At 45.8% G+C, this 20,386-nt stretch overlaps 1 protein-coding gene across 5 annotated transcripts in view; it reads left to right on the top strand.

Annotated features, from left to right (window-relative positions):
• Window positions 1–1,684: 1,684 nt before the first annotated feature.
• Osbpl3 (oxysterol binding protein like 3) overlaps window positions 1,685–20,386 on the top strand; it is a 170,822-nt gene continuing 152,120 nt past the window's right edge. For all 5 annotated transcript variants that reach the window (XM_028790062.1, XM_028790060.1, XM_028790061.1 and 2 more), the window contains exon 1: window positions 1,685–1,830. The gene's annotated coding sequence lies outside the window, so the exon portion shown is untranslated. The remainder of the gene's footprint in view (window positions 1,831–20,386) is intronic.

Raw genomic sequence — 20,386 nt, 5'->3', positions numbered from 1 at the left:
AGGAAAGAGGAAGAGAGCACGTCTCGGGAAAGAGTTACTAGAAGTAAAGTGAAGTGTGACTCAGGCACCTGAGTGGGTGTGGGCAAGGTGCCTCAGGCCTGCTTCTCAGTTGGTGCTCCTTCCGGTTTGGGGTAGTTTTGGAAGCCCTGCTTCATTCATATTGAGATCACTAAGGAGTGCTAGGGCTCACAGCATCAAGAGAATGTGCCTTCTTAGCCAAACTTCCCTGGCCACCTGCCAGAGCCAAAGACAGTTCCAGAGAGCGTATACGTGGAAGATTCCAGAAAGCAAATATCTAAACGTAAAGAATGAAACGTGGTTTATATAGATATGGGAAAGAGCTTCAGAAACGTTAATACAGGGCCAGACTGACAATGTCAGCCGCGGGTGGCAGCCGGCAGCTGGCATTCTGGAGCATCTAGAGTGTCAGCAGCTGAGTGAGGCAAAGGAGCCAACATGCCCAGTTCGGTGAGGCAGGCCAGATGGGTCTTAAAGGGGTTAAATACATACTGTGTGCAGTTCCTAGTGCCCGGAAAGCATTTCCTGAGCCCTAGAGCTGCTGAGTCCTTCTGGCTTTGGGAGCCTGTTTGAGAGCCTCCTCCTAGAGACCTTCAGGGGCCTGAGCTACTTCCATTACCCCTTCAGAGGCTCTCTGCATGGCGCTCTCTCTAAAATGTAGGTTCTGAGAGGGCAGAAACCCTGTGTGCCTTTACCGCAGGTGCAGGGCCACATCTATTCCTGGCATTCATCATTCCCTGCCCACCGGGCCACCTGCGGCGCTGGACTCATGTGCGGTTTCCAAATTGACCTCAAATTGTCAGTGGCTGGCATCCAAGCTAGGATTCTGGCAAGTGGGCAGTGAAGTCGGATGGGCCTGGACGTCTAGCCAGATGCTCCTGCGTTTCGATCGCAACTACATTGCATCTTCTTTCCAAGCCCATGAACGGAAACTGTAACAACAACAACAACAACAACAACAACAACAACACCGTTCTCCCTTCCTGCCTCCTCTGTAACCCCGCATCAATCTGGACAACTGCTTCTGAGGGCCAGATCCCCAGTGTCCAAACGCAGTTTCTGTCATCTCGTGCTAATCCTCGGCTCGCCGCACACTTCCGCCTTAATTATTCCCAGCCTTTTTCAGTGTTCAAGTGATTATTGCCCGTTAGACTACTTGAGTCCCCTTAAAGAGCTCCTTCGGTGCGAACCTCAACTTCCTCCTAAGTCATTCAATAAATATTTATTGAGAGCCTAAGGGGCGCTCATTGCCCTGGGATGCTGGAAGCCGCTGCCCCGCCCAGCCACACCTACCATCACCCTCCGCCCCTCCACACGCCCTGAACCCTGGCTGGCGTCACGGAATCCGCCTGCAGCTTCCAAGTCTAACGCCTCACTGCCTTTCCCCGGATGACTCCTGATTGGTGGGAGTGGGAGCCACTCGGCTGCCCCCCGCCCTTTTCATCTTGTTCCGCCCCGTGGAGAACTCAGGCTCCTCCTTCTAGCTCCCTCCCCTCGCTCCTGCTCTTCAGCTAATTGCCCGGCGGCGCGCGCCCTAAAGTTCTAGGCAAGTACTGGGAACTGGTCTCGGGATCGCACGCCGGCCAGTAGCGGGGGACCAGGGACCCCAACACCAGGAGAGCCGGTGCGAGGCGCAGGCTCCCGCCCACCATCTGTCGGCGAGCAGCGCCCGGCGCCCCAGTCTCCTGCGGCCGGTGCTGGAACTGCCGTCGGCTGAGACTTGCAGGGACCCGAGAAGCCGGGTTTGCGTCCTTCCCGGTCTGAAACACGCATTGAGGAACCGAGCAGCGTCTCCAGCAGCGAGACACTCAGGTGAGCAACAGGGCGTCCACCAGGCTAGGGTTGAGGTGCGGTGGGGACCTCGAAGGTTCAGGGACGCAGTCAATCTCTGGGATTTAGAGTGTATCTGTGGTAGTCCCTGGAACCCCGGGTCCGCGGGGCAGCCGGGAGACCAGGAGGTCGCCTGCGGTGTAGGCGGCAGTTTTCTGGGAGGAAATACCCTGGAGCTGCATCCCTGGAGTTACAGCCTGGCGGGGATGGACCTGGAGAAGGAGCGGATCTCAGGAACCTGCGTGCGGGTTCATGAGGATGCCGCGCCAAGGAGCTGTCCCGGGCACAGCCTGGCGCGGTGCCGGGGTGGGAGGCACAGGAAACCTGCTTAATTGGGCCAGGAGAGAGACTTTACCACATCCGCGAGCTTGGGGCCCGGCGGTGCAGGCACCTCGCTCTTCGGTCTCCCCAGCCAGGTCACACCGCTCCAAAGTGTCTGCATTGGGACCGAGAGCACTCTTCCCTTGGGGCTTCAAGCACTCAGCAGGCGTTTGCTGCCTCTGGCGTCGCTCAAGGCATTGTCTTGTGTCCTTCAGACAATTCTTAACTAGCGGTGCGCCTCCCAGACTGTTGGAGCTGAGAGGGACATAAAAGTTGTTTCTCACCTTGTGTCTGGGAATTGGGCTAGGGGATTGGAGCCCCCTTGGATGTCGCAGTGCCCTAGGAATCTGATTACTGGTTGAGGACCTTTGGATAGTGTATTTTATTTGCACCGTAGCTGCAAAAGATAGTTTTAGAGACAGGAAAGCATAGATCTGACTTTGGGTCATTCACACGCAGCCCTCAAAGCATCATACAAGGTGAGGACCTCCTTTTGGCCGCCGGAGACCTTCAGACAGATTGCAGTGTATCCAAGCTAAATGTCCATTCTGCCCATCAACTTCACACTGCCCTGTTTGCAGCTCTTCACAGAATCTAAAGCTGCCTGGACTCATCTGCTTGTTTTTCCGTCTGCCAGCCTTCTTCCGCTGCTAGGATGCAAAGTCCTGGGAAAGCAGAGACCCGGTCCTGTTCCTAGGTCTGTCTGTCCTCTGTGTCAAGAAGGCAGCCTACCACACTGCAGGTTCACACGATACATTTATGGAATGAGTGAATGTTAACTTCTTCATAATCTGAGACTATTGATTTCACGGCTGGTTTGGATTCTCATCTTTTTTCCTATTTTTATTGGGAAAATTAATAAATGGTAGTAACTCCTGCTGATAAGCACCCACTTACCATTGAGGTTGTTTTCTGGGAACTTTGTGTAGATGCATATAGATGATCAATAACGTCATAGTAGTCTGATTAGCTAGATTTTTTTTTTTAGTTCCCTATTTTAGATGTGTGTGTATTCACAACCCTGTGTTTGTACATACAGGCATGTGATGGTTAGAGGACCTTAGGAGTTGGCTCTCTCTCTCTCTCCACTGTGGTATCCAGGGAGCAAACTCTGGTAATCAGGCTTGATAACAATTGTCTTTTTCTCAAGAACTGGTCTCCCGGACCCAAGCTACATATCTTTAGCATTTAAGTCCCTTGCAGGTTAAACCAGTTGTCCTAAGGTTATCTGGGTAGTACTATGACTCTAGCCTGTTTTCTATTTTGTTGGGTTACTTATTTTTTTCTTAAATTAATTAATTACATCCTAAATGTTGCCCCTTCCAGCCACTACCCCCCCCTGCAGAGTTCCAACCACCCCTGTGTTGGGTTACTTCTAAGAGATGAAAATATGGTTTCCACTTTTACAGGCAGGGAACATGTTGTTCAGCTAAGAGTTGCCGTTTTATCCCTGAGATCCATTTTCAGTAATGACTAATAGTTGTAGGCCAGATAATACCAGACTGCACCGGACGAATTATGTCATAATCTTCACCATCTTGATAGTCTCTGTCACCTGAGGAGACTGCAGCTGGGCTCAGGCATTTGCCTGGGGTCAGTAGCAATTCCCCGAGCTCTTCATTAGCTCTCTGACACGAAACCCTTAGCACCTTCCCCTAGACTCTGATGTCTCTTCTCCCACTGTTTAATCAGTGTTAACCCAGTGATGGAGCCCAGTGCTAATGCTATCTGAGGCTGGACTGTAGGCTTTGTGGTGCCTGCATCAAATGTACTGGATACACTGAGTGGTCCACGATCTCCTTGCCATTGGTTTCTGTGGTTGAGGACATGGTTTGTGGGCCTGGTCCATCAGGGACTTTTAATAGGGAGAAAAGGCTCTCCCTCTTTCATCTGGATCCAGAAAGGAATCAGGTCGTTTTTCCCCACTGTGGTAAGTGAGCCCCCAGTGAGAACCATTTCCATCCCTTTCGGAAAGTTCTGGAAAGCTGAGTAGTTCTTCTTAGATGCAGAAGCCACTCACCTCAGAAGGTTCTGAAGTGGCTTTTCAGTAAAGTAAAAGCATTTAGCCCTTTCCACCCTTGCATGAGACTGAGAGTGTGGAGAGATTTGGAAAGAGATGGTATGATTGCCTCCTAAAAGGCTAGTGGCAAAGAGGGAGGAGGAGGAGGAGTGTTACAGGCATCCCCTCTTTCTTCAGCTGCCACACAGTTTTGGGGTAATACAGTTCTCCCTGCATGAGGGTCTGGATAACCCATCATTTGATTTATAATGTACTTCTTGGCAGGGCTACCTTTTCTTAATTGACATTTCCATTTCAAGAGCTCCATCGAGGGCTGGATTTGAATGTCCTAGAAGTGAGGGGGGTGTGAGCCATCAGGGACTGGTGGGAGCTGTTAAGCTGTAAGCACTTTCTATGCATAATTGAGAGTCATACCTCTTCCTGCACACTCTACTTCTGCCTATATCCACTTATTCATCAGCTTTCTGGCTTTCTCTAGAAACTTCTGTTTTTGCCTTCTCGGTTACAACTGTTCAGACCAGATTCCTGCTTCCTTCCACCCACTCTTTGTCTCAGGATCTTTCTTGGTCTTTTGTAGCCTCTTGCAGTGCCTTAGTTCAGGGATCTCACTCCGCACTAACATGGTCTACAGGTGGATTTTCCTTCCTTTCTCTTGTCTAGCATGTGTAGCATGTGTAGTAAGGCAGACTGTTTTAAAAACTGTCATTATTGCGTTGTTAAACATTCTTGGGTGGCTTTTAGAGTTACTAACAATATTAGTTTTAGCAGCACTTTGGACTTAGATGTGGAGAGGCCTGTCATGAATGTTGATCACGAATGCATCATTGCTCTATTTTACAAGCCACACAGAGTTTTGCCTCAGAGACAGAGTGAGTGTAGGAAAGGCTCAGTTCCGCTTGTTGTTGTTGGAGCTGAGAGTCAAACCCCAAATTCCTTTCACTAACTAGTTAGTGTAGACTCCTTAGCCCAGCTCGGGATCTGGGATCAGATGTTCAGTCTTGGCTTTCGCTCCAGCATTCCTGGCCTGTGTGCTGGTAACCTGAATCTTGTCACCAGTATGTCTAGTCTTTGCCCATGGGTGCCTGTTGCCTTCAGTGCTCTCCCATTGCCTTACTCTCTATAAGAACTGTCATAGTCAGGGTTTCCATTGCTGTGAACAGACACCATGACCAAGACAACTCTTATAAGGACAATGTTTGGTTGGAGTTGGCTTACAGATTCAGAGGTTCGGTCCGTTATGGTCATACCAGGAAGCATGTCAGTTTTTAGGCAGGCATGGTGCTAGAGAAGGAGCTGAGAGTTCCACATCTCCATCCAAAGGAAGCCAGGAGTAGACTGTCACCCATGTAGCTAGGAAGAGGGTCTCAAGGGCCCCCCTCCCCCACAGTGACACACTTCCTCCAACGAGGCCATACCTACTCCAACAAGGCCACACCTCCTAATAGTGCCACTTCCTCTGCCAAGCGTAGTCAAACTACCAGAAGGACATAAGTCTTTCAAGCTGAGCTCAGAAACTACTTCCAAAAGCATAATCTCTGTGAACCCAAACTGTCAGAACACTTTTAAAAAAAGACAAAACCAAGACAGGGTCTGACTGTGTATCCCTGGCTGGCCTGGAACTCTCTGTGTAGATCAGCCTGGCTTCAAACTCAGTGTTCCACCTGCCTCTGTCGGCTGAGTGCTAGGATCAAAGTGTGCACTGTTTCTGGTCTTGTCAAAACATTTTTTTTTTTGAAGTGGAAATGAACACCCAGTTCTGATATCTGAAGATGCTGCTGTTTCTTTTCGTTTCCTCCCTCTGTGCCTTTATGTCTCCTGGTCCTTTTATCCCCTTGTTTTTTGGCCCACTCTTAATATTTAAATGCATCACACCTTTCTTTTATGTACATTATGAAGATGATGATGGTGATGATGATGATGATGATGTGTGTGTGTGTGTAGTATTTGTGTATGCTCATTCAGGTACACATGCATGTACATATTTGTCTCTCCTAGAGCTGGATTTGATGTAGTAGGTTCTGGGGATCCTAACTCATGTCTTCATCCCCAGCCCCCTTTGTGCGATTTTAAATGTCTTGAAGGCAAGGTGAATGGATTCCTCTTGTTTCTATTCTTGACATAAGGATCTGGTGTCCTTTTGATAGAAAAGACTCAATTAAAAAAAAAAGAATATTAGACAATTATATTTGGTTACATCGTGCTAAAAAAAGCAGTTGGAATGTGTCATTTTGTTTTCTAGTTTTGTGCTTGTTCTGTTTTGTTTTTTAAATGCAGGGTGTGGCTATGTGGCTCCAGGCTGAACTTTCTATTCTGCCTCTTCTTGATAAGTGCTGGGATTATGGGCATGAGCCTTCCTGTCCAGCCCTGTTTTCTAGCGTTTGATCCATAATACTTTAATGCATACCTTTATAAGTTTATACTGAAGCAACAGAACATCTAGTGAGATCCACGGAAGCACTTATTCTGAGCCCTTTTAAGCCACAGAGGGAATTGTAAATTCTTATATATAACAAAACTGTAGAATACATACCATATACGTGGTGTTCACTGTTTTTAACGTGTTGAGGTTGGGTCTGTTGCAATACTGGCCCTGGTTGCCTCAGGAATGAGAGAATCCTCACGTCCATCAAATAATGATGTGTGATCTTGCTCCTTAATTTAAAACTATTGGTTGAATGAAGATGCTGACAGCAGATAGCTGGGCTGAAGAGAGGTAGGTGGGTTTTGATTCCCTGCCTTGGGGCTGAGGAAGACCATGAGGAGAGAGAGTAGAAGGTGGAGAGAGAAGACGCCATGAGGTAGATGAATCATGAAAACATAGCCATGAGGGCTGGCCAATTGGAGTTAAGAGTGGCCCAGATGGAACACGGCGATTTACAACTTGACCTTCTAGCTAGGGAAATAGATACTAATAGCTTAGAGGGTGGATATCTGACCAGCTCTGATGCATTTAAGGCTTTTTATAAATATAAAAGTTGTGTGTCTTTTATCTGGGAACTGAATGATGAAAGGCGGAGTAGAAACCCCTGACTGAGACTAAATATTTATTACAATACTTCTTATCTGTGCGAGTGTTACTCTTAATAAAAGTCTGTTACAGGGGGTGTGAGACGGCTTGTTTGACAAAGTACTTGCCTTGCAACCATGAGGACCTTAGCTTGATTCCCAGAAACCTGGTGCTGTGGCTGGTGATTGTAATCCTAGGACCATTGGGTCCTTGCTGGCAGGTCTGCTTTGGTTGTTGAGCTCCACGTGAGAAGCCCTGTCTAGAAAGGAGAGGGAAGTACCAGAGGGATGACATCTCAGGCTATCTTCTGACATCCATATTCATCTGACATCCATACTCATGCACACACATGCACTTGCTCTCTCATACTCTCTCATATATATATATATATATATTACATATCTCTATTATATATATGTTTATATAGATATATAGTAATATACATATACTTTAAAAAATAACAACTGTGGAGCCATAATTCATGTGTGGTGGTTTGAATGAAAATGGTCCCCATAGACTCATTGGGAGTGGTACTCTTTGGAGGTGTGGCCTTATTTGAAGAAGTGTGTCACTGGGAGGGTGGGTCTTGGAGTTTCAGAAGCTCAAGCCAGGCCCAGTGTCTCTTTCTCTTCCTGCTGTCTGCCAATCCAGATGTAGAATTCTTGACTCCTCCAATATCAGGTCTGTCTGTGTGCTGCCCTGCTTCCAGCCATGATGATTGAAAAGATTTTTCGAGTGCAGCTTGGACAGATCACAGCAGACCAAATGGTTCCACGAGGGAGAGTTTATTCAGGAGATAGGGAAGAGGAGAGAGAGAGAGAGAGAGAGAGAGAGAGAGAGAGAGAGAGAGAGAGAGAGAGGGAGGAGAGAGGGAGAGCAGAAAAATAGAGGAGTAGAGGCCAACCATGACCACGTGGAGAGAGGGGGAAGGGAAGGGATGAGGGGAGAGGGAAGCCTGCAGGTGTGGGGCCAAGGGGGCAAGAGAGGAACAAGAGAGAAAGGAGGGGGCAGGCAGCCCCTTTTATAGTGGGCAGGCCTACCTGGCCGATGCCAGGTAACTGTGGAGGTAGAGTTTAGACAGAATACTAACAATGATAATGGACTGACTCTCTGAACTGTCGGCCAGCTCCATTGAAATGTTGCTGTGGTCATGGTGTCTCTTCACAGCAATAGAAACCCTAACTAAGACATCATGCATTATACAACCATAATTCATGTATCATGCAATTCATTCTTTGAAGACACATAATGTAATAACTCCTAGTATCATGCAGATAGTTGTGCGACTGTCACCATAATTCATTTTAGGACACTTTATTCTCCCATTTGTGTCTGTGTGAACTCCTTGTTCTGTAAGGCAGGCGTATAGACTCTATGACCTTTTGTGTCAGATTTCTTTCATCCAGGATTTTATTTTCAAGGTTCATCCCTGGGCTGATAGGAGTCAATACTTCATTATTGTTTTTTTACATTATTTTAAAATATACCATATTGAAGTTAGACATAATGCCTTCAACCCCAGGACTCAGGAGGCAGACACAGGCAGGTTTCCATGAGTTCCTCACCATATTGTATATACCATGTTTTATTACCCATTTGCCAGTTGGTGGAGCTTTATAACACTTTTCCGAGTTCTGCTCACACACACCCTTGACTGAATGGCAATGCCCTTCGCATCTTGATGTGACACCGTGTGACAGGAGATGGATCCTTAGGAAGCAGCTGAATGATAAAGTATTTTAGTGAAACTGCCATGTTGGGGTCCTCAAAGCGTCTTGGTTTCCTGTGGTGCTGGGGACCTGTCTCAGGATCTTGGAGATGCTAAGCCTATGCTGTACCACTGAGCTTACAAATCCAGCTTGATTGTTTGGACACCAACTCAAAAAAAATCCAACAGTTAAAGAAGAGCTCATCAAGAAGATGAGACTATGGATTAAATACTGTAACAGTGTACAGAAGACACGGTCAGCGAATGTGTGGTGGCCACTGAAGGGGGTGCTGTGCTTCTGGGATGTTCTTTGTGTCTGCACTGTCCACTGAGCAGCCACTGCTTGTGTGTGGCTACTGGACACTTGAATTTGACTATTCTTTACCAAGGTGTCATGTTTGTATAAAATGCATACTGAATTCTGAAGATTGATTATGAAGGAATGTAAAAATGTCTCAGAAGCATTTTTATTAATTACATTGAAAGGATAATATTCCAAGCATATGAGGGCATAGATTCAACAATAATCTCATCATTTTCTTTTATCCTTTTTACTTGATGACTTAAGCTAAAATTATAGAGATCACAGTATAGTCTGTTGGACAGTGCTGGTACTCGTTTGTTTGTTTGTTTGTTTGTTTTTTATTTTTTCGAGACAGGATTTCTCTGTGTAGTCCTAGATGTCCTGGAACGCATCTTATAGACCAGGCTAGCCTTGAACTCACAGAGATCCACCTGCTTCTGCCTCCTAAGTGCTGGAACTAAAGGTGTGCGCTATCACTGACTGGCTGCTGCTCATTTTTTTTTTTTGTGTGTGTGTGTGTGTTTGAACATTTCATATAAGTATGTTTTTTTTTTTTTTAAAATCCTAAGGACATCTGACATTTTAAAAAGCATACAGTGGAATATTTTTGTAAAAAATCCTTTGTATTTGGAAAGTTTAGGGAATATGGGTTCATTTCAAGGTGCTTTGGCCTTCAAGTGTGGCCTTCCACACCCCATGTCAAAATTTGAAAATTTTTTTTCACCGTGCTTAGACTATCATCCTGAGAGGCCAGAATTGCATCTTTGGCTGTTTATTGGATTCTTTTGAAGTTGATGAAATATTGTCTTCATTTTAGAAGAATATAGGAAACTGATTGATGATTTTTATAGTTTTTGACTACATTATTTATACTCCAGAGTTGGATTTTTTCTGGGCCTGCTTTCTAATGGCCTCTATTGAGCATGTACAGAATATAAAGCTAAGTGATAATGTGGAGGTTTAAAGCCAAGAAGTCGGTTGCTTTCCTATAAAACGTATTTAGATGAAAGCTCTATCACTGTCTAGACGTCTTTACTCAGAGATTATAGGAGAACTGATATGTTCAGGTCTTGGAGGAGGTGGTGGCCAGATGAATTCCCCTAAAGGACTCATCTACTTTCTGAAAATGGAAAAATCAGAGCTTCAAGTCCAGTCACTGTGGTTCCTAATGAAGGGTCAGGTCAGGAGAGGATCACAGACCCTCAGTTTCTGTGTTTTTTGTTTTGTTTTTGTTTTTTGTTTTTTTTTTTTGGTTTGGTTTGGTTTGTTTTTTTGTTTTTTTTTTTGTTTGTTTTGTTTTTAAAATTTTCACTCTTTTTGGTTAAAGTTCTGAAATTAATTTTTGCAATGGTGTGTTGGCCAAAGGCTCTCCTTAACAGAGCGTTTTTCCACTCGTGTGTTAAAGCACAGTGAAGTGAAGATTTCCAATCCTGAGTCCTGTGTTGCTGTCAGATATTCTAATATTCATAAGACACTTAAAGTTTAAGTCTTCTAAAACAGACTTCTCTCTCTGAGTCATCAGTATTGAGCAGTGAGCTGCAATGCTTAGAGGCAAAAACTAAATAACCAATGTAATTTTATTTTCACCAATATCAATAAACTTGAAGTAAACGCCTTATAAGAATTAAATCGTGAAGTTAAGATCTGATGTTCATTCGTTTTCGGATCCCATTCCAAGTCTCTGGCACCATGCTGGAAACAGGATGTGGTGGGGAATTACCAGTAGACTCTACCTTCAGGACTTTACAGGCTAGAAGAGGATGCAGACATTAAACAGAGAATTCATTAGTTACCATGGTGATACGTGGCTCAAAGGGAAAGAGTCTGGATTTTAATTGGGACCCTGGGGAGCAAAGTTCTATTTTCCTGTGGGTCATGGTTCAGGCTGCAAAGATCTGAATGAGGAAGAGAAGAGAGACTGTGGCAGGAGATCCTCCCAGGGGAAGGACATGTGCCAAGTCCTGCCCTTTCAGGCTGTAGGAGGCCACATGGACCTGGGGAGAAGGGTTTGAATTTCTCGGATGCTAGGCACAGATTTGTTTATTTGCTAATGGCGATTGAGTCCAAAGTTGAGTTTCTGTTACTTTTGCAATTGAAGCTGAAGAAGGAGTAACAACCTGAGTTGACTGGTATAGCCCTCAGAGGAGTGTAAAAAAAGCTGCTGGCTTCTTATGTGGGTGGACATATCAGCTTTGCTTCCTTTGGAGCTTGGGAGTCTCTAGAGAAGGACCAGTGGTGCCATTAAGGGTGGGGATGAACACAAAGAACAGAACAACAATGGCAGCTGTGACTGTGGTAAGCAGTATGTCGGAGAAAAGCTTTGGCAGCTGGTAGAGGTCAAAGGTCAGAGATACATGGTAGCCACAATTGGAGAAGAGTGAGGAAATGTTATCAATTTTTCTTTTTCTGCTTCAGAGACAGGGTTTCTCTGTGTGGCCTTTGGCTGTCCTAGAACTCACTCTGGAGACCAGACTGGCTTCAAACTTATAGCGATCCACCTGCCTCTGCCTCCCCAGTGCTGGGATTAAAAGTATCTGCCACTACTGCCCTAAATCAAGATATTTTTAAAGTTAGTGTGATAGTTCCTAGGATAGGGATGGTAGTGGTGGTTGAAAGGCAAAGATGGTTCTATGGGGAGATAATGCAACTGGAATCTGTGTCCTGTCTTCCACTAAAATAAGTTCCAGATGGAGCAGAAACTTAACATCAAAACAGCTAGTAAAATGAGAACCCCACTTCAGTAGTTAATGGAGATAGGAAATCCTTCCTAGATTCGATACAAACCCAGAAGCTTTTATGCATATAATTTTTTGCAAGACCAAATCTTTTTAATTATTTCAAAGGACAAGAAAAACTTAAGAAAAGAGTACCACTGCATGCTACACAGATGTGCTTTTATCAGTATATAAAGAGCTTTGACAAATCCATAAGAGAAAGGCTAGTTACTGTGGAGGTAAAGAATGTGAGTGTCCAGTTCACAGAGCTGTACAGAAGTGACTTTTTCTTTAAGATTTATTTAATGTATATGAGTACACTGTTGCTCTCTTTCGACACAACAGAAAAGGGCATTGCATCCCATTACAGATGGTTGCGAGCCACCATGTGGTCGCTGGGAATTGAACTCAGGACCTCTGCAAAAGCAGTCAGAGCTCTTAACCGCTGAGCCGTCTCTCCAGCCCCCAGAGGTGACTCTTAAAAATGCTGAAACTTTAATCACTTTCACAAAACCTTAAAACAGGTGCTATTTTTCACATGTTGGACTGGCACACATCACAGCATGGTAGTACTGGCAAGGGAATGAGGAAATGAAGACTCAAATACTGGATGGAAGTTTAAGCTAATCTAACACCTATGATTTATCAACATCACAAATATATGCATTGCCTGAATCAGCAGTTACAATTCGAGGAATCTTATCAGACTTATAAATGTGTAAGCCTTATCATTTAAGTTAAAATATAAGTAATATGTAGAATACATAGATGTGTGGTATACATTGATTATCAACAAAGGGATTGTATACTGTCTATTGTGTAAAAATACATCCATACATAGTATACTTCATATGTATCTATGCATATATATGGATGCCTACATTTATACATGTGCACATTGACCAAGCTGGTGGTCTGCGGTCAGCCTCCAGGGCGTGTGTGTCTTTTCCCAGGTCCTTTCTGATGACCTGTGCTGCTGCATGAATCCTTCACAGTGGGAATAGGTACAACATGGGAATCAACACGCATGGCAAGTCAGGGTGCTTTCCCAGAGAGCTGGTTGGTAAACATTTACTTTTACTCTCTGTATCTATACAGATATAAAATATCTTGAAGGATACATTAGAGGCTGCTACTGATAATCCCCCAGGAAGGGGTAGCAGGAAACAGGAAGATCAATGGTGAGGCTGGTGTGTTTTTTTGAATTTGTTGCAAGTTAAATGTGTTACTTATTTTTAAGTAAGAATCCGAAGTAGCCAGAGAGTAACTGCAGACTTTCCTTTCCATGAGTATGTTACTTATGATGTGGTGTTCCTGTCTGGGAGAGCAGAGACAGAAGCTCTTAGGGGAAAGGGTGCTTCTGGCTGTGATGTGCCTAGCTGGCCTGTTATCAGCATGGGAGTGTTCAGTAGCAACTTGGAAAAGACAAAGCCTGTCATCCTATCGGGGTCAGCAGTTCAGTGGATATTATGACAGCTGAGGAGGTCCCTAAGGGCAGGTCCCAGTCTCAAGCAGGTCCCAGGAGGGAAAGCAGGATGCAGGGTACTTCCTTGGGGACAGTAAGCCAAACATCAGGTATGGGAAGGAGAACCAGCCACACGGGTAGGACCACAACACCATAAGGTTAGTCATGTCTCTTATAGAGTAGCTACTAAAAAGGAATCACTGCCCTCTATACTTACTGAAAGAACATCACATTTAGTTCTGAGATCCACCTTTTAGATGGAATTATGCTTCCAGTAAACTCCTTGAGTTGAAGAGGGTAATTGCAAACAGGACCGATCTGATAGAACCTCAGAGCAGGGTGCAATTTCAGAAAATGGGGAAGCAAGGAGAAAGACACTTCAGGTGACGATAGCCATGGGCCACAGTGGAAAGCAAGTTCTCTTTTGTAGCTGGAAGGTGGGATTTGATAGGAATTCCAGGGTGTGCATGGCTGTTCAATTCTCAGCCAGCTGGAGCCCCAACAGATGGTTTGAACAAGGGATTATGTGTTCACCAATAAGACTGGCAGTCAGATGCAAAGGGTAAACAGTACATTTCTGGAGGACTTCTTATCACGGAAAAGAGAAAAAAAAAGGCAGAAAAATCACAATAAAAAGGGAGCTAGATGATGCAGTGGTCCATGAAACAGAGGGTACTGAGATGGCTTTTACAGATCCGGTCTCTTGGTCTTGCCTTGTTTTGTTTGAGACTATGTAGCCTGGACTGGCCTGGAACTCATATAGACCAGGCTGGCCCTGGAATCAAAAATGTGTGCTACCACACTCAGCCCAGTCTCTTGGAGTTTGATGGAAGCTTTATTTGCCTGTGTGGCAGTGTATTTGTGGTTCTTTTAATCTGAGAGTAATTTATAGAAGGGAGGCTCTATCTCTAGACCATTCTACTCGGGAATAAGCAAAGTTTGGTGAATGGTGATTTGTTGACATTTTATGTGCATTGCTTATACATTGTACCTGCTGGTGTTCACAGAGACTCACTGCCTCTGTCCTGAGGTGAAGGGGGTTGGTATGATCGAGTATCTCATCTTACAAGCATGCATATGCACGTAACACAGACTGTGGGCCACTTAGGCTCCATGGTCCAGAGGGATCTTAACTTGTACATGTATTACTGAGGGATCATACCAATAATACGGAGTCAGAGAGCGAAAGGTTGTAGCCTAAACAAGATTCAGGAAAAGGACTGCATGTATGGACTTGTTGAAAGTAGTCTGCTCCCAACAGGAAATTCCTGTTCTTCTAGTCTTTTGGTCCCAGGGGGAGAAGAGCATTTGGACCCGTTTGTTCCTTTGAGTTCTGCATGCCTTGGATCTTGGTTAGGACTCAGAAGCCTCTTTGCTTCTCTGGCATTTGCCCAGCTCCTTTTCACAATGCAGACCAGATGTAGGTAGCCACTTAAGAGAGCGAGCTAGCTGCCTTTTCTAATCCACAGGTGACACCTTCGCTTTACAGTGCTGGGCTCATGGGACAGAGTTTGGATTTCCTCTGTGAAATGTGATGTGGGGTTGCAACAGATACTGAGACTCTCCTTCACTGCCAGAGTGTCCTAGGCATCCAAGCTCTAGGAGGTTCTGGGATGTGCTGTGGCTGTGTAGCCTGCACTAAGGTTTACAAGTCATAGCCTTGCCTATGTTCTCAAGGGTATTGAGCACTGCTCCTCCTTAGCCAACTGTTGATAGAGGTGAAAGAGTCATAGGAAACAGCCTGGTGACTGCCAGCTGGGCAAAAGACTCAGCTAGAGGAGGGGTCATGTGACTAGGAAACAGTGTTAAGTTTCTCCGGTATAGTGCTTCTACGCCCCAGCAACATTGTAACACTAGGTTCAAATATTGATTGTGAAGACCTTGTTGTGTAATAGTTTCCTTGAGACTGAGACATTCCATCCTGCTGAGAAGTTCCTTAAACAGAAAGGTAAACAACTCAAGCTAGTTTCAGGAAGTCCCTGAAACTGACCAGATCCACCATGACCCTCTCTACCAAAATAAGCAATTAAAGTTGAGAGTCCCAACCAGAGGAAATGAAGCTGAGCTGCAAAGATTTTCAGATGAGAAAAGCTACAAAGACTTTGAGACCAGACCAGCTGCCTGGAAGAAGCAGAAACCAGGCAAGGATGCCTGGAAGAGGTTTAGACCAGAGTCACTTAGAAAGGACACTTTGCAATCTGTTGAGCTGCCTGCAGGCTGTGCAGTGTGCTCCAGGTTCCCAGCTTTGGGAGCTGTCACCCATGCTGGGCTGGGCCTTGGTCATGCAGCTGTCTTTGAGTCATTTCTGTACCTGTAAGTAACCTCTCACCCATATTCCTGTAAGTAACCCCAATAAAATTCATTGGTTCACCAAGATGGACTTTGGTGGTAACCATATTTTGGTCTGGTCTGGGATCCCTCTCAGGGATGTGTGTGTGTTTTAAACAAAGTCCTCAGATCTAACTTTCAGATTTAGTGGGGCAGGAACCAATATTGGTGTCTGAACAGGGATCTGATAGAACCAAAGATGAGTTAGAGAAGAGCGAGTGCACGGTCTTGGTTAAAGATAGTAAGGCCTGTTACTGAGGTTGAGAAGCCTGAGGTGGGAGCTTCCCTGGAGGAAATTCCAGCACAGTTGTCATTTCCTGTATGGTGGGTGTTCTTGTGTCTTTGTGCTATAAGAGTGGTTGTACAGTTCTTGCTGTAGGTAGTGAGACATACAACTAAGACTGAGCCATCAGGATTAGGAGTGTCTGTGGGAGGCAGTCTCAGAATAGCAGCCTTCATCTGTGTGGTACGGGGTGGCACGCCAGCTAGATGAATGGAGTTCACTGTGTGAACGTGGAGACACCCTGAAATCAGTTTAAAAGGTAGAGGAAACGTTACAGTCTTCGAGGTTAGTGCACAAGGGTCAAGAGGATTGGTAGCAGGCAGGCAGCAGGGAAGGCTGCCTGACTAGTGTTGTGCTTAGTTAGAAATGCACCTGAGGCCAAGATGGCGGCCAGGCAGGAGCTTGTTTGTGTAAAGGAGCAGTTGCAATAAGAAAGAGAGATGTAGCCAGTATCCTGTGTTAGCTCTTGATTTGGCAACTAAATTAGATAACCAAGAGGAGGGAGAGGTGGTAAAAGCAGTAATAGACAAGTCCAACCTTTGGTAGACAAAGAGGAAAAATCTGTAATTCAGTACACAGATTGGACATTAACTGGTGTATCGGGAAATTGTTAGCATGTGAATTGTTAGAATTAGGGAAGACTTTTCACCAAGCAGTGGAAGAGCCTGGCTTTTGAGGCTGAGGCACACAAGAGCAGGTGGGATCAGTCTAACTGCTGTGGAGGCAGAAGAACTGAGTCATGGAACTTCCCGTCACCCTCTTAAGGCAAAGGCTGTATAACCCGAGACAGTATGAGAAAGAGCAATCCCCAATGGACTGGCTTGTTAAAGCCATTAGGAACATTTGGAAGTCCCCATACATATCAGGAACTGTAGGACCATGGAGGGGCAGGTGGTATTGAGGGAACTAGGAACAAGGTTGGCTGTATTTGAACCCTAGCTCGCTGGGTCAGACAGAGCTCTATTTACAGAGGAATTAAACAAAGGTTGATCCAGAAGAGACCTCAAGGCTAGTATCAAGCTTTAGTGACTGAGTCCTTTGGTGGAGTAAGATCTTTATAAAGCAGGAAAGGCGTTGGCAGATCTCAGTGATTTAGAACAGCATGTGATGAGTGTCCTCAAATCTGGTATAAGCGGCTGTAGAGTCCCGAGTGCTGAGATGCCCGGACGCTGCGCGCCAGACGAGATGCTGGGGCTCGAACAAAAATGGGCAGAGAGCATCCAGCGGCTCACTAGCTCTCTCCCACTCCCACCCCGTCGCGTGGGTTTTGGCTTACGCAATGAATCCAAGATTTCACGAGACGTGTAGAGTTGAACACGTCCAGATTTATTGTCACGGCGGTGGGTTTGGATGATAAAAGAATTCTCCCAAAACATGTCGGAAGGTGTTTGCTTATATGTCAGAAGGGGGGGGGAAGGGCGGGGCCAGGGAAATCTTGAGGCAGAGACTTGTTCTCCCCGCCCTCTCTCTGGGCTCTGGGGGCGTGGCCAAATTACAGTCCCACACTCAAAGTAAAAGAGCCACCCAGAGGAGATCATTAAAAGGTAAAGTAATATGGCAGGATTTGTGCCAAGCTGGAGTTCTTAAGAAAAACTGACAGAAAGGCAAATTGTGTGCTAAGGAGCTTCTGCCTAAGGAGAAGACATCTGTGACAGAATACAGACAAATAACATCAAGGCTGTTCCAGGAGTGGGTAATCCCCACAGACCAAGGAGGGTACATTTTCCTCCAACAAAAGATAATGCTAGGGGTGTAGACTGTTAGCCCAGCTCTCCCAACAGCCAGGTATGGTGAATGAGGAGGCTAGAGGCCTATGCCAATCCAGGGCCACTCCGACCCAGGGAGCCAGAGGTGCAACGGGAAAGCAGGGCCACATTTACCTTTGGCCCTGAGTAGGTCTGAGCAGACTAAGTCAGACCCACTGAGTTGATCAAGTGTGGAGAAATGTAGGGAGGCTCCCAGAACGAGCTCCAGGTCATGTAAAATAATAGTGCAGAATCACTGAGGATTACAGAGAACAAATGAACTTAACACGGCCTATCTATGTGTATCAGTCAGGGTTCTCTAGAGTCGCAGAACTTATGGAATGTCTCTCTATACTGAGGAAATTTATTGTGATGACTTACAGTCTGAAGTCCAACTCCCCAACAATGGTCAGCTGTGACTTGGAAGTCCAAGAACCTAGTAGTTGCTCAGTCCCACGAGGCTAGTTATTTCAGCTGGTCTTCTGTAGAAGTAGGTTCCAACAGATGTGCTGGCAAGGAAATGCAAGCAGGCAAAGAGTGAATCTTCCTTCTTCCAATGTCCAATGTACCCACTACACCTGGATCTGGGACTTCCCTTCTCCCAGGCTGACCTTGAACTCAGAGATCTCCTTGCCTTAGTCTCCTGGGATTAAAGGTAAGTACTATCTTGCCTGGGCCTAAGCTCTTCATGGCCACTATGCCTCAAGATCTCTATGCCAAGATCCAGGTCAGAAACTTGTGTCTTTCAGCCTCAAGGTCTGGATCACAGGTGTGCCCTCCAGTTCTGGATTGTAGTTCATTCCAGATAATTGTCAAGTTGACCACCGGGAATAGCGGAAAAAAACACTATGGTCTGTACTCGACCTTGATCTTTGAAGGAAGCAAATGATACAAATGGGTGGAACCTTTCCATGCTGTATTAAACATTGTTCATTTCAACTTTAGTTATCTTCTTAGTTGTGAACTTCCAGGCTCACCTGACACTTGCTGAGGACAGGTAACAACAGACTTTCAGAGTGTTTTACCAGGGCTATCTTTGGAACCCCACTGATCTGTTATGAGACAGTAGTTCAGGATGTTGCCTCATCCTGCCCATCTTCTGGAAAAGGTTCTGTTATCTAGACATAGTTTTAACCTTGGAGAATTTTGCAGACTTGGAAAGCCATTAGTGAGACAACCATGTACAGTGGAACTTCCACCTACCTTATAGCCAGTCCTCCTTGGGCTGGGTTAATTAAGAGGAAATGTGTTAAAACAGTAGCTACAGAGTTTATATCCAAAAGGTGTACCCTATGTGGGTGGGAATGGACATGTCTGTAAGGTCATTAATAAACCCCCCAGTGCCTGGGGTGGACCGTCTCCTTCTGAGTTGTTGGCCAGGGAAGTCCCTGAGGTCCCATAGATCATAAAGGCTGTTGCTACTGCTGTTGGTTGTATGCCAGACCCCATTGCTGAAGACACGGCATGTCCATGTTTTGACTGTAGGGAATGGAGAAATTAAGGTGGGTCTGAACTGGAAACTTGTATCCTGCTAACTGGCCTTTCTAATGCCAGAGGGGGCCATGCAGGCTGCAGGTGAACTGTCAACAATGTTCCTGCTTGGCTATGAACTCTGTGTTCTAAAATACCGACATACAAGATTGCATGTACCTGCTTGTGCAATAGTGGCCCAGCTGTTGTGGGTAAGACCAACATCCTTCTGGCTGGATCTAAGGCCAGAGACACAAAACAGGATTCAAGCCTCGTCCTGGGAGCCAGAACAAAACCTGTGGCTGGGGAGGTCAAAAGTTCCCCTGGGGAAGCAACTTTTGTGGGTTTTTTTAGATGGATGTGACGTGCCTGTCAAATTGCCTTCTTAACGTGTGTTTATGCCCATAGGCATTATCAGCCTCACTTATAACCACTGGGGAGCTCCTGAGATCAAATGACTGTTACTGTGACATGGTGGCCCGTTTTTTAGTCATAGGTGGACTAAGGTCTATAGTCACCCCCTCCAAGGCTCAGGGATCATTGAAGAAGATCGGACAAAAAGAATGTAAGCGCTGGAGGAAGGGGTGGAGTGTTGTGTAACAGTTTTCTCCCAGATTGAAACATTTCATCCTGCAGGGCTGCTGCTTGCCTGGCTTTGCTTTCTGGCTACCACAAGGTGACCAGGCTTCCTGTGCCACGCACGTCCGCTGTCACCATATGTTGTGCTGTCACTGGCCCGAAGGCACATATGCCAAGTGACTGTGGAAACTTTGCTGCCTTTTCAGTGGCTTTTCTCATTTTTCCCCCTTCACGTTAATGGAAGACTGACAGAAAGTGTGCTGACTAGTTTTATGTCAACCTGACACAGGCTCGACACATTACGGAACAAATTACTTCAATTGAGGAGGAAATGCCCTCACCAGATTGGCCTGTGGGCAAGTCTGTGGGGGGCATTTTCTCCATTAATGATTGACTTGGGTGGGCCCAGCCAATTGAGCGCACTGTCACTTCTGGACTAATGGTCCTGGGTCTATAAGAAGGCAGGCTGAGCAAGCCATGGGAGCAAGCTAGTGGGCTGCACCCCTCCATGGGCTCTGCATCAGCTCCTGCCTCTATCCAGGTTTCAGCTTTGCATTTCTTCCCTGACTTCCTTGGATAATGGATGGTTAAATA

The sequence above is a fragment of the Grammomys surdaster genome, unplaced genomic scaffold, assembly GCF_004785775.1.
Source record: "Grammomys surdaster isolate TR1022 unplaced genomic scaffold, NIH_TR_1.0 125861, whole genome shotgun sequence".
Lineage (NCBI taxonomy): Eukaryota > Metazoa > Chordata > Mammalia > Rodentia > Muridae > Grammomys > Grammomys surdaster.
This window is presented reverse-complemented; position numbering and strand designations above follow the sequence as displayed.